General features: G+C 37.0%; 1 long non-coding RNA gene across 1 annotated transcript; it reads right to left on the bottom strand.

Moving 5' to 3' along the window:
* On the bottom strand, window positions 8,029–12,375 carry LOC110267754. The gene is made up of 2 exons (XR_002355654.1): window positions 11,524–12,375; window positions 8,029–8,423 (listed from the first exon to the last, which is right to left on the bottom strand). It is a non-coding gene; the product is annotated as an uncharacterized LOC110267754 (long non-coding RNA).

The raw sequence follows: 14,260 nt of genomic DNA, 5'->3' as shown, positions 1-14,260 counted from the left end.
GGGCTGATACCCGCTGGGACGGGTTAGGATTCAATTTTTTACTACCCGTTGGTAGGAGTATGGCGGATTCTATGCGGGTTATTGTAGGGTGGGATGGGGTCGGATAGAGCAAAAACATGTCCCGTTGCCACCCGTAGAGCTGAGGGCTGCCAAAAAGAATCTAGCCGCATGTCCGGCCCAACAACGATTGGCTAAAAGATCGAAATAGCCCCCAAAGTTGGGAGTTGGTCTAACGTTGGGTAGTTCTTCTTCTACCAAGGACATACCCAATTAAAACCTCAAGCTCTAGCCACCACTTCTTCCATACCCTTCCAAAAGTTCCCTTGTTTAGCGAGACCTCTAAGGGTCCCAATTCTGGTGCCTCCCGAAAACGCAAGAAGCCAAGTAACAAGTACGGTCATTTCTCTCATTTGGGTTTTGACACATTGGATTTTACCAAGGGTTTTATTATTCTTGGAAATTAGATTTTCGTGGATAACTTAGGCCTGAAAAAGAATTTGGGTGTCTTAGTGAATAGTGACATTCGAACGGTTGTAATATGTACAATTATTATGAAGAAATTGAAACAGTCATTTTTTGGTGCTTTATAGGCTAAGATAGGGCAACTCTAAGCTAAGGTGGCTACATTTGAGAAAGAGAATACCAACTCATAACAGAGAGGGATTCTACTAGAGTAGACGTCGAACAACTCAGAATGATTATTAAGAATTTAGATGACATCCAAGATGCAGCTCTAGAATCCCAAAAGAAAGTTGAGACTAGTTGAACCAGAATCTTTCAAGAAAAATTAGAATTGGAGGAGAAACTTGAGAAGCTGAAAAGTGACTATAAAAATTTGGAGTATGGCTCCATGAAAGGATTGAATGTAACAGTAGACAATTTGAAAGCTCAGTTTCCTATTTTTGCTCCTGATGTCGATCTCTCCTAAATCGATCCTGATAAGATTGTAATTGATGGAAAGATTATAAATTCTCCATTCGAATCTGAGTTGGGTACACCCGACGTTTCAAAGGGTTATGCTGTTGTTACTACCTTTTTATGTCTTTTTTCTTTTTTTTTTTTATGTAATTTTGATGGCTGGACTTGTGGGTTTATGTTCGAATAAACTACTAAAATAATGCATGAAAAAATTTGATAATGATAAAAACAATTTTGAAAGACACAAATTATAAATGAGTCCCTAAAATATTATTAAATTTGATAAAAATAATTAATCATCAAATAATTTCAGTTTTCTTTAAAGAAAATTGGAGTAAAGACGCAAATCAGTTTTTGTCCATTTTCACGAAGGATAAGGCGATTCTTATAAAAAAAACATACACTTTGATCTTCTACTTTTTATTTTGGAACAATATAATCTTTTTGTTAAGAAATCTGTTAAATAATAATAATAATTAGTTTTGTGGGGGATTTTATTTATATTTTGTAGGGGTTTAAAACTCCACAAAATTCTTTTCAACAATATAACTAACCATGATCACTATTACCACCACCTTATTCATCTTCATCATTATTACTTCTACCTCTGTTATTTCTATTGTGTAACCATACTTTATCATTATCATTATCTCCTTTACCGTCATATCACCAATACTAATATCATCAACATTAATGTTCTCTTCTTTTATTTCTTATTCGATACTATTTTTTCTTTAAAATATATTTGTACTCTAATTACTTTTTTTTCTTGCGGCATCATTTTTATCAATAATCTTTCTTCGACTAAATCCCCAAAGTGATCCCTCAGATTCACTAGTTTCAACATTTTAGTCCCTCAAAATTAAAATTACCTATATTAGTCTCTGATATTCAGTTTTGGACACCATATTGGTCTCTGGACACATGACTAAACAACGTCATTTTATTTTGGCACTTAAACATAGGAAAAACGAGAAGAGAAAGAAGAGTTTATATGATGTGTAAATCATTATATCTCCATTCATTCTCCAAAACTACCTCGTTTTTGTCTTATTTAAGATATGAAAAGAAAATACGCTATTTAGCCATGTATCTAGCGTGGCAAGTTAGAGCTACTGAGCTAGCTTAGCATTCCTTGTTAACTCAAATTGGAAAGGGTTCAGGGACCAACATGGTGCCTAGAGCTGGATCTCGAAGACCAATATAGTGAATTTTGAATTTGAAGGACTAAAATGGTGAAAGTCGTGAATCTCAGGGATCACTATGGGAATTTAGTTCACTTAACCACCATTGCTGAAGAAATTTTTCAAAAACAAACTTATTAATAGTTTGTGGGAGTTTAAAACTCTTACAAAATATAAATAAACTCCCACAAAATTCATTTTTATTATTATTTAACAGATTTTTTAACAGAGAAATCGTATTATTCCAAAATAAAAAAGGTTGAGGTCTGAACTTTTCCTTTTTTTAAACAAGGATCGCTTTGTTTTTCGTAAAAATAGACAAAGGCGAGATTGAGTGTTTACTCCAAAAAATCTTAAGTTGGTTAATGAATGAGATAAGATGACAAACTCTAATCACTACATGCCATTGTTTATTATAAAAGTTTACCATCTGAAAAATTAAAATTTCCAAATCTATTAAAAACCTATAATTATTGGTTCATCCTGATTCTCATTTTCCTTTTTCTCCTTGAAATGGCATATGCCTTTTGCATTCTTTCTAAGAATACCTACCAAGATTGTAAAAAGCATGATGTAAACTCTACTAAAGTAGCAAAATTCCAATGAACTAGAAAGAAACCACCGCGAATCGCAATTTTTAGCTCTTATGCTTAACAATTGTGATTTTTAAAGGTGCAACCAAATCTCCCAATGCTTCGGGTGGTTGGAAAAGGAGATTGCACATCGAAAGAGGGTGACATTGTTGATTTCGTCGGAGTTGGAAATGGGCGAAGTGATATGATGGAAAGAAAGGATTAGTGGTGGGATAAAGAAAAAGATTGGCAAGAAAAGGAGGAGAGAAAAGTGATGATGAATTCAAATGGCACTACTTTAAGGTAGCGGCCGCCCTCGATTCTTCGTCCTTCTAGCTAAAACCATATGGTAGTCCTTAAGGATGGCTTTATTGGAATTTTTCTACTTGTCTTTTTTGTCCCACAGACCTCAATCCTTTGAAATCAAGATGGACTGGGGTCTCAATTTGAGGTCCAAACTCCTTTGAACGAGGATTTTGATATGTCTGCTGGGATGGTAGTGTATCCGACGTCCTCATATGGATGGTGCCCGCGTCTGGACGATGCTAGAGAGTACATACAAGAGACTATGATGTCTAACTCAGCAAAAATTTTTTAGCTGATTTTTAATAGAACTAGATTAAAAAATATATTTGAATAATATTGAGATATTTACAAGGTAGCAATATGAAATTTGGTAATTTCTTAAAAATGACTTATGAAAATTATACGTAATTATTCTTTTACGGAGTAAAAAGTTATCTTCCATGTTCAAGTTGGTTATCACTAGGAGAATGATAAAAAAAAGTAGTGAAATGAGCATCTAATTTACTTCCCAATTCGAATCGAATACATATTTCATAGACCTATATTTAAGTCGGTTGAACCTACGTAGATAATACTACATGGATCAAGTCTTGACACTAATGGACCAAATTTGTGCGGTCCAATTTCAAATTTTTTTTTATGTCTGATAGGATAATAGAACAGAATAACGGAAGTTTGTTAGAGTCACTTAGCAATTAGTTAGTAACTAGTCAGTGGTAACAAGTGCAGCAAGTCACATGTCTCAACATATGTATATAAACTCCTATCAGCTATAGCTGCTACACAATAATCACATTCTCATTCTCTCATTCATTCATATAAGTTTCATCTCTCTCTCTCTCTCTCTCTCTCTCTCTCTCTCTCTCACAACACTCTGAGCTACTGATACCATTTACATGGTATCAGAGCTCTAGGGTTCAATGGCAGAAACGTCTCAAGCGATGGCTATTCCACCACCAATAAGTGAAAGCATTGCTATAAATCAACCAGCAGCAGTGGTGCACAGTTTTTCAATCCCGATTTCAATCAAGTTAGATGAGGAAAACTATTTTCCTTTGAAGGATCAAGCTAAAGCCTCCATCAAAGCTCATGAGCTTGTGGATTTCATCAATGGAGTGAATGTTCCAACACAATTTCGATCAGAAGAAGATAAAAGAAATGGTATAGTAACTACAGAATTCAAGATCTGGAAGAGGCAAGATTCTTTCTTGAAAACCTGGCTCCTAGCCTCAATGACTCTGTCATTTGCAGCAAGAATGGTAGGATGTACAACCTCTCATAAGATCTGGCAGAGACTTCAGGGCTTTTTCGCTGCACAAATGAAAGCCAAGGTCAGACAATTGAGAGCAAAGCTCAGTAACACAAAGAAAGAAGGTACAATGGCAAATTACTTATTAGAAATAAAGAAAATTGTGGATGCATTAGTGTTGGTAGGAGCTCAAATTGATGAATCAGCACATGTTGAAGCCATTCTTGAAGGCCTCTCTGAAGAATATAGCTCCTTTATCACATCAATCAACACCGGAGACACGCCTCTCCAAATTGGATTGGAGTGTTAGAAGCAATGCTGATGGAACAAGAAGAGTGGTTAGAGAAATTCAAGAAATCAGAACCAATGATAGCAAATGTCGCACAATTTCATTCGTCTCAACAGCGTAGATACAATTCTGAATCTACCTATGATGATAGAGAAGGATATAAGAATTTTTCAAGTAATAGAGGCGGTTTCTTGCAAAGAGGATGAGGAAATGGCAAAATGAACTCTGGTCGAGCAAATTCGCGACGAGGAAGAGGAAACTATGGCAGCTATGGAAGAAATTATGATAGAATAATTTGTCAAGTGTGTGACAAGGTAGGTCACAATACTCGTGATTGCTGGTATAGATACAGTAATCAGCACAGTAGTGGAGGTGGAATCACTCAGTCAACTGGCAGAACTAGTGCTAATATTGCTACGAGCAACATTCCTGCAGATCAAGCAACAATTCCTGAACAAGTGTTTTTACGCTAATGCTGGAAGTTCTGTCTTAAAACCATTTTCTTCAAAGCACGTTTTTACGCTAAACAAATTGCTACATGTTCCTGAACTCATGAAGAATCTTTTAAGTGTTCATCAATTCATTTGTGATAATAATGTATGGCTTGAATTTCATCCTAACAAGTGTTTGGTGAAATTTCAGGATTCCAAAGAGACGCTCCTCCAAGGAACTGTTAAGCAGGGTCTATATAGTTTTGGCCAAGCTAAAGCACAAAGCCTAAGCCCAGCTGCACTCACTGCCCATGTGCAGAAATTATCCAACTTCAAGCTGTGGCACAGGGATTAGGTCACCCGGGTCTATATAGTTTTGGCCAAGCTAAAGCACAAAGCCTAAGCCCAGCTGCACTCACTGCCCATGTGCAGAAATTATCCAACTTCAAGCTGTGGCACAGGGATTAGGTCACCCTTCTTCCCAAATTCTGTCCAAGGTTCTTAATAATTGTAAAATACCCTATCAATTTCCCTCATCACTTTGTAGCTCTTGCTATATAGGGAAATCCCAACAGCCTCAATTTTTTCTGCGCCTTTAGAATTGTTGTACACAGACATTTGGGGTCCCTCCCCTGTCCCTTCAATAAATGGCTCACGTTATTACATTCACTTTATTGATGCCTTTTCCAAATTTACATGGATTTATATTCTTCAAAATAGATCACAAATTTATTCTATCTTCCTTGCTTTTAAGAAAATGGTGGAACTCCAATTAGGTACTAAGATAAAAGCATTACAATCTGATAATGCAAAAGAATTATTGTGTTTATCTAACTACTTGATGTCTGAAAGAATTGTGCATAGGTTCTCTTGTCCACACGTTCACCAACAGAATGGTGTAGCAGAAAGGAAGCACAAGCACATCACAACCACGGGGCTCACATTGTTGGCAGAAGCAGTAGTGCCTGTTCAGTATTGGCCTGATGCCTTCATGACTGCTGCAACCTTAATAAACCTACTGCCTACACCAATGTTAAATTTCCAATTTCCAAGCTGTAAATTGTTTGGCAAAGTTTCCTCTCTTCAAATGGTGAAGGTATTTGGCTGCTTATGCTTCCCTAACACTTGCCCTTACAACAAACATAAGCTGGAATTTAGGTCTGAGCCTGTGTGTATCTTGGCCCAGCAATTCACCACAAGGGGTTCAAATGCCTCAAAACAGATGGCAAGATTCTTATCACAAGAAATTTCATATTTCAAGAAGATCATTTTCTCTTCAAAGACCCAACTCTTGGGCTTTACTCCCCGTTCATTACCTTCTCCAGAATCACCCTTATCCTCCACCCTCCCAACTATCCCTCTTATTTATTCCACCTTGCCCAGTTCAGTTCCTCCTCACCAATCTGTTAACTCAGATCCCCAATCTACAGATTTGGCTTGTCAAGTCAGTAATTCACATGCTAACACCACTAATTCCATCAAACCTTCAAGACCTGCAGCTGTCTCCATACTCTCTGCACCATCTAACACTCATTCCATGACTACCCGTGCCAAGAATGGCATCACCAAACCTAAACTCTTCAATTCTGAACTACACTCCTTCCGTTTACCCAAAACAGCCAAAGAAGCTATGACAATACCACATTGGCGACAAGCAATGGGAGATGAATATGCAGCATTGATGGAGAATAGTACTCGGCAACTCACTGCTCTGCCTTCGAACAGACGTGCAATTGGTAGCAAATGGGTGTTTCGTGTTAAACAGAATCCGGATGGTTCCATCAACAAATTTAAAGCCCAGCTTGTTGCTCAGGGCTTCAATCAAAGGCCAGGCATAGACTTCAAATAGACCTTTAGCCCTGTTGTCAAGCCAGCCACGATTCGGGTTATTCTCACTCTAGCATTGCAAAATCACTGGCCCCTAACTCAACTTGATGTGAATAATGCATTCTTGAATGGGAGCCTGCAAGAAGAAGTATATATGAGACAGCCGCAAGGCTTTGAAATTGGTGGCTCGGAGGTTGTGTGCAAACTAACCAGGTCACTTTATGGTCTAAAGCAGGCACTCAGATCCTGGTTCAATACTCTAAGGGCAGCATTGTACACTCTGGGATACTCCTCTACCAAATCAGATGTCTCCCTGTTCTTCAAACACACTAGTGAAGCCACAATGTTCCTCCTTGTGTATGTGGACGATATTATCGTCACTGGAACTTCAAAAGAGGCTATTGCCAAATTGGTGCAACACCTTCACTCCAAGTTCTCACTTCGAGATATGGGAGAATTAAAGTATTTCTTAGGCACTAAAGTCACTCGAACATCTTGTGGAGGCCTACTACTGTCCCAGACGAAGTACATTGATGATTTGCTAAAGAAGGCTAACATGGGAGACTCTAAGGCTGCTGCTACCCCTATGACTTCTAACTTGAAGTTGACATCCACAAATGGTGTGCCTTTGAGCATGTGAGCTTATACAGATCTGTTGTTAGAAGCCTCCAATACCTCACTGTCACCAGGCCTGAAATTGCCTTCTGTGTCAACAAAGTCTGCCAATTTATGCAAGCTTCGCTGGACAAGCATTGGAAGGCGGTAAAGCGTATCCTCAGGTATCTGCAAGGCCCGAGGACCATGGGGCTTCATCTGCGCAAACCTACTTAGTTGATCCTAACAGGATATACCGACTCTAATTGGGCCTCAGACATTGAGGATCGCAAATCCACTGCTGGCTATTATGTCATGTTTGGGCCAAACCCTGTTTCTTGGTGTTCAAAGAAGCAAGCTGCAGTATCTCGTTCCAGCACAGAAGCTGAGTACCGTGGCATTGCTGTAACGACCCTATTTCTGACAGGTCCGGATCACTGCCAGTCATCAGGTGTCACTTTCCAGTAATCCTATAAAACTATAGACTCGACGATACTTACTACATATGAGCCTTTCGTACTTACAGAATCGCATTTGTTAGCTTATTTTTATCATATGCTTTCCTTAACAAATCCGTTAGCAATAAGCAATAACATTATCAGAGATATACAATATAAAATAAATACCAAATTAATAGTAAAATCAAATGGTAACAAAATTATAGAAAAAAACTTTCATACATATATACATCTTAAGTTAGTTCATACAAACTTGACATGCTTCGATATTTATATATATACACATATAGACTTATATACAACTGACAACTTTCCAGAATACCTGGTTCTATAGAAAACCCCAAAACTGGTATCCGAACTAACAGAAAAAAATAACAAACCCTATTCCTCGAAGAGCTACCAAAAGTGAGGGAAAGAAGATTCTAAGAAAACAAATACCATCTATCCTATATCATACCACTGCTGAGGCGCAAGTCTGCAGAAGATCATCTCAGGACTAGTCTCGGGCATCTCCTGTAGGGTTTGGAATCACAAGCTCTTCCAGTAGCCTTCTGAATATAACTCTAATGACGGCAGTCAAGTCGGAATCCTCCATCTGAGGGAAAAGAAAAAGGAAGGGGTGAGAATCTATATGGTTCCCAGTAAGGCGACACCGTAAAAATACGTCTCTCTCGTGAAACCTAGAGTTCTTGCTCTATCGTAATAACTCCCTTGCTAAGTCCCTCGGCTACTTCCGTATTGCGACTCTGACAAAACTCTATCTTGGCATTTTCTGTTGGGGTTAATGCCACTCCTTATGCTATTCTCTATGGCTATTATTCCTAGTTTTACTATCTTAATCTAAACTTTGGAGAAATTGTAATTATACAACTTTAAAACACAAATAAGAATTAGAGAATAAAAAATTAACAAGAAGCAAATAGCATGTAGTAGAAAGAATGAACAGTAAGCAATCACAATCAAATGCACAAACAATTTGCGTTGGTTGTCTACCCGCAACCCGACGTTACTCAGAGTAAACCCCGAATATAGTTCCTTTACTATGTCAGTTAGACACCTTGGCATTACAATTACCCGTGTCAGTTAGACCTCATCATAATAACATTTTAATGTGCATCACAGTAAGAAATAATGCTATCAGTTAGGCGAACATTCCCGCATTAGCAATCTCAAACTATCAGTTAGGCGGGCACTTTCGCATTAGCAAATTGGCACAAGGCCCATTCAACATACATTATGCTATCAGTTAGGCGGACATTCCCGCATTAGCACTTTGGCACAAATGCCCATTCAAACAAACAGTTCTCATGAATCATTATCCATTCATGATTTTATTTTCTTTCTTTTCATCATGCCTCCATATCACCTTATAAATACGCATACCTCCGCATCACCATGTTACTAAGCATACCTCTGCATCACTATATTACTACGTATACCTCCGCATCACCTTTTAACTTTAAACCTTCCTAGGGACAACTTACATTCTTGTTCATTTTCCTGACTTGTCTAGCCTATTACCTTCTTAGCGACCAGTCTTCAATTTAATAATTAATATAACAAACGAACTCAGATTTGCGCAAGCTTTATGTCCACGCATTCGTATCGAACTCAAGTTTCATTTGGTTTATATTGCAAAGCATTCTTGCTTCCAGAACAAAGGTTATGCTTATTCTGTTTTGAGAGGTTTCTATTTGGTTAACCGGTGAACCAGTTAACTTTCAAAGTGCATAACTAATTTTCTAGAATAGCCATGGCTCTAAAATTTGAACTGAATGAAGTAGACACCCTAATATCTCATTTGGTTTTGGTTTCATCACAAAATCTTTTCTGCCTTAGGAGATATCCAACAAGAAATTCGCTGCTCTAACTTCGTAAATCCTGTTTAGCCTTTAATGAGTAGTAAAATGTTAAAGCCTATAACTTTTAATCCTTAGCTTCTAAAATTCTAAAATTTTGAGAAAACAAAATATACATCATAAGGGTTCTATCAAAATATGTTTCACTCAATTTGGAGTTTAAGATCAATACCAGTAACTCAAACAAGTCACTGGAATTATCAGCGAGTTGCAGAATTGCATGTCAATAAAATAGTGAACCTTCCATTTTGTAAACTTGCATATTTAATTCTATAGAAATGGGATTACCCCAAAATTTGGACACACTTTTACTCATATACCAATATTTCGACTCTCTTTGGTTTCAACCCAAAAACCCATCAGAATCAAAAGTTGTGTAGGTTGGAAGTTGCTAATTGATTAATTCAAAAACAAACTTTTTAGCAGAAACTATTTACTTTCAAACATTTTTATCTTCCAACCTACCCATCAGAATATTCTGAAAATTTTAGAGGATGATCTACCCCAAGGTTCTGAAAGCCGAACCGGTCATCGAACCGCTTTAGCTACTAGTTCATTGATTTATTGGTCCAATCGGTTCAACCGAGGTTCAACTGAAAAAACCATTTTATAATAAAAAATAAACTATAAATAATCACCATAAAACATAAATATAGTCTATATAAAGTATAAACCTTAAAATGTCTTTCAAACTAAAAGCATTATATGAATATCATCAACCAGAGTATTATAATCTTATCAAAATACAAACTCAAAAGTTAAATAACAACAAAAAATATGCTAATTTACAAAGAATAAATATGCTAATAATCACATATTCTAGAGAGATGCCCACCAACATACATAAGAATTAATTTACAAAGAATAAATATGCTAATAATCACATTCTATTTGATCTACACAATTTCATTTATGCAAGTGTTTTGCAGTAAGAAGGCAATAATAATCCATCATATGTAAGTCCAAACAAGCAGCAAATCAAAAGAGTAAATAAATGAAAGAAATATAAAAGCAAGTATATATACCTCAAAAAACCCCTCATGTAAACAATGGGAACCATGTTTATTTACGATGAGTTGCTTGCAAGAAATTAAAATGTGCAGATACACATATAGAGTAGGTAGAAAGAGATATAGAGAGTAGACTAAAAAAGTCTAATTTGGTGATTAAACTGCAGCATTCAACAAAGTAGCAAGACCTCTTCTGCAATTAAACTCAACCTAATCACTGAGTCAAACCTTCTCAAAACATATCAATTATCAAAATTTATCACAATCTAAACTCATATCTAACAAATAGCTCAAAATTTCAGGCCATCAACAACACAGGCAACAAAGATCAAACAAATCATCAAATTGTTGTTCGTAATAATAACAATACATGTTGCAATTGCTCAGATACATTCTTTTAACTTTAACAAAAACTTCATTCAACCCAAGAGAGGGATAATAAATCATGAATCTTCCTTAGCAAATCCAAATCAGCTATAATACTAAATTGTACCTTCTGATTTGGCAACTAATAAAATATAACAGAGAAATAAAATCTGAAAAAACCAGAATTAAAGAAATAAATCAGCAACAGAACAAATAAATTAGAAAAAATTCATTGAATGAATCAAAAGCATAGAATCAATCCTAAACCAGAATTAATAAAAAAAAGAACAAAAAATTCAAAGTAAAACCAAAGAATCAAGAACAACCCAACCAAAGAACAAATCAGAATCAACAATGGGGAGCACTACGGAAGAATAAAATTAAATCAGAACCAAACCAACAATCAGAATAAAGAAGTTCAGAATAAAAACAAATCAGAATCAAGCTGAGGTTCCATTACAGTTTCAAATGCAAGGAAGGATGACGGCGTTGGAAACGGAGAGATGGCGACGGAGGCAGGAACAGAGATGGCGCCGGCGACGGTGGAACAGAGCTTCGCGACGGAGGCAGGAGGCGAGCTCGATGACTATGCTTCCACTGCTGAGAGTTTGAGACGTTAGCTGAGTGAAGGACCGAGTGAGCTTCGAAGCTCCAACCGGCGACGGCGTCAGGAGCAGTCCGGCGGCTGAACGAAAGGGAGGGACTGAGCTCGCCGGCGTTGAGAGGAACGGCCAGCTCGAAGGCGATGGGAGGGACGAGGGATGGTGTGCTGCTACGCCGTTGGAGAGTTGGAGTGAGTTAGGGTTGGTAAATGGTAAGGGTTGGGGGGGTGGGGTTACTGAATGCTAAACGGCTGCATTTTCAGCATTTTTGGGCAAAGTAAAAAACCGGCCGGGTCTCGGTTCAGTTTGACTGACCGATTACTGGCTGGTTTAGCAGTTCAAAAATGGTTTTCATTTTTTTCGGTTTTTTCATATAACCAAACCGTAATTTTCATTGGTTTGCGGTTCGATCGGTCAGTTCGAACTGATTTTCAGAACATCGATCTACCCTCATCAAGGATTACCAGAGAATTATTACCGGATTTTTGAGTGGCTAGATTTTGCCCAGAAATTTGTGTAATTTGCTACCTAATTTCATTAACTATATCGGCAGAATTTGGCTTAGGTTCTAACTAACCATTTTGGTTTCTTAAGGTTCTCATCATCTCTTAATCATCTTCATCATTATCAAACACAATCTAACATCATAACTAGCAGCAATTACTTATTTCATCATCAACAAACGTCATTCACATAAACATAAACATACAATTACACTAATCTAACCCCTACCTCGATGGAGTTTATCCTTTCTCAAGAAATCGGTTCTAGCTTCCTCTTCCTCCTTCGGTTAGCTTCACTCCAAGCTTTGGCCAGCTTCTTTACTTCACCATCCTTGTTCTCCTTGCTTAGCTTGATCATTCCCATGAGGTGGTGTGGCTGGAAGCTTGAGGAATCACGTGGAGGTGGTGGTGAAGATTGGAAGAACTCTCCTTTTCCTCGGTTCATTCCCACTCTCTAACTCTCGAACTCCTCTCTTTCTCTAACTCCCTTCTCAGTTCTTTTTTTTTATTCAGACTTAATACTAACAGGACTTGTATGAGGAATAATCTGATGATAAAGGGTTGGGTGGTTGAATAAAGGTGTGGGTCGGTGATAATAATCAAGGGAAGATACTTGTTTACATGCATATGTTCCTTCATTAACTGTTCACTAATGATTCAGCACCCTTGGCTCATATGTATAGGAGGTTAGCCAGCAAGCAGATAAGAGAGAGAGAGTGGTTAATTGTGATTAAGTGGCTAATCTAGAGAGAGTTGTTTGGTTAAGAAAAAATCGGTTCAGTTTAAATTCGATTAGATTTTAATTAAGCTAAGTGCTTCGATTCTTTATTTTTCCTCTAGATAATCTTCCTAGTGGCTTCATGAATTTAGATTGATGATAGCTTCCTTGAAGCTTTGGCCAAATTGCCAAAGAGAAGGAAAAAATGGTTCAATAACTAAACCATAAGATTACCGTTTTTTAAACTGTATCGGTTTAAACAACTGGCAACTGGGATATTAACCGCAGAGAGTATCTCAACTTTAGGTCAAGCTTAGAATGTTCTACTAAGCTAATTCAATCAAGAAAAGCTAGTAGTAAAGATTCCATAAATGAATTTAACTCAACGGTCAAATTCAACGTTATCGATACGATTTTTTGGCTTAAGACACGCTTTTATCTCTCACGGTATATCTTTTCTTTTCAGTTATCAAGTCTAAATCCGCCTTATTATTTTATAATGAGGTGATTCTCAGATATTTATCGAATTTCTCATCACAGAATTTCTGAGAATAACTCTGTGGAGAATCGAGGTGTTATAATTGCCAATGTGGTAGCCGAGGTGCTCTGGATTCGAAAGCTACTTGGTGAAATTCACATTCTTGTATCTACCCCCAAAGTGTATTGTGACAATGCAGGTGCTGTGTTAATGTCCGCAAATCCTGTGTTCCATTCTCGCTCAAAGCATTTTGAGATTGATCTCCACTTGGTGCGAGACCATGTAGCCAAAGGATGAGTCCAGATTCATCATATCCCTGGAGATGCTCAAATTGCTGATGTCATGACTAAGACAGTAAGCTCTTCACGGTTTGCAACCTTTCGGTCCAAACTTAAGATTGAGCAACCTCAATTGTTGAGTTTGAGGGGGTTGATAGGATAATAGAATAGAATAACAAAAATTTATTAGAGTCACTTAGCAATTAGTTAGTAACTAGTTAGTGATAACATTCAAGTACAGCAAGTCATGTGTCTCAACATATATATATAAATTTCTATCAGCTATAGCTACTACACAATAATCACATTCTCATTCTCTCGTTCATTCATCTAAGTTTTATTTTTCTCAAACTCTCTCTCTCTCACAATATTCTGAGCTACCAATACCATTTACAATGTCTATTAGTATAATGTGAATCGGACTTATATCTAGTAAAATAGGTATAAACAATATATATATAATTTAATTAAAAAAGTAAAGGAATTCGTTGGGAGAATGAAATAAATAAATTTTATCCTTTTAAATACATTGTATAAAAAAGTTTAAAAAGTTGATATTATATTGTATTTTTATTTGAAAAAACTTTTACTTAAAGTATATTGAATTGGTGTCTTTTA

The sequence above is a fragment of the Arachis ipaensis genome, chromosome B10 (genome assembly GCF_000816755.2).
Source record: "Arachis ipaensis cultivar K30076 chromosome B10, Araip1.1, whole genome shotgun sequence".
In the NCBI taxonomy this organism is placed as follows: Eukaryota; Viridiplantae; Streptophyta; class Magnoliopsida; order Fabales; family Fabaceae; genus Arachis; species Arachis ipaensis.
Note: the sequence above shows the minus strand (reverse complement) of the source record. Positions and strands in the feature narration are given on the sequence as shown.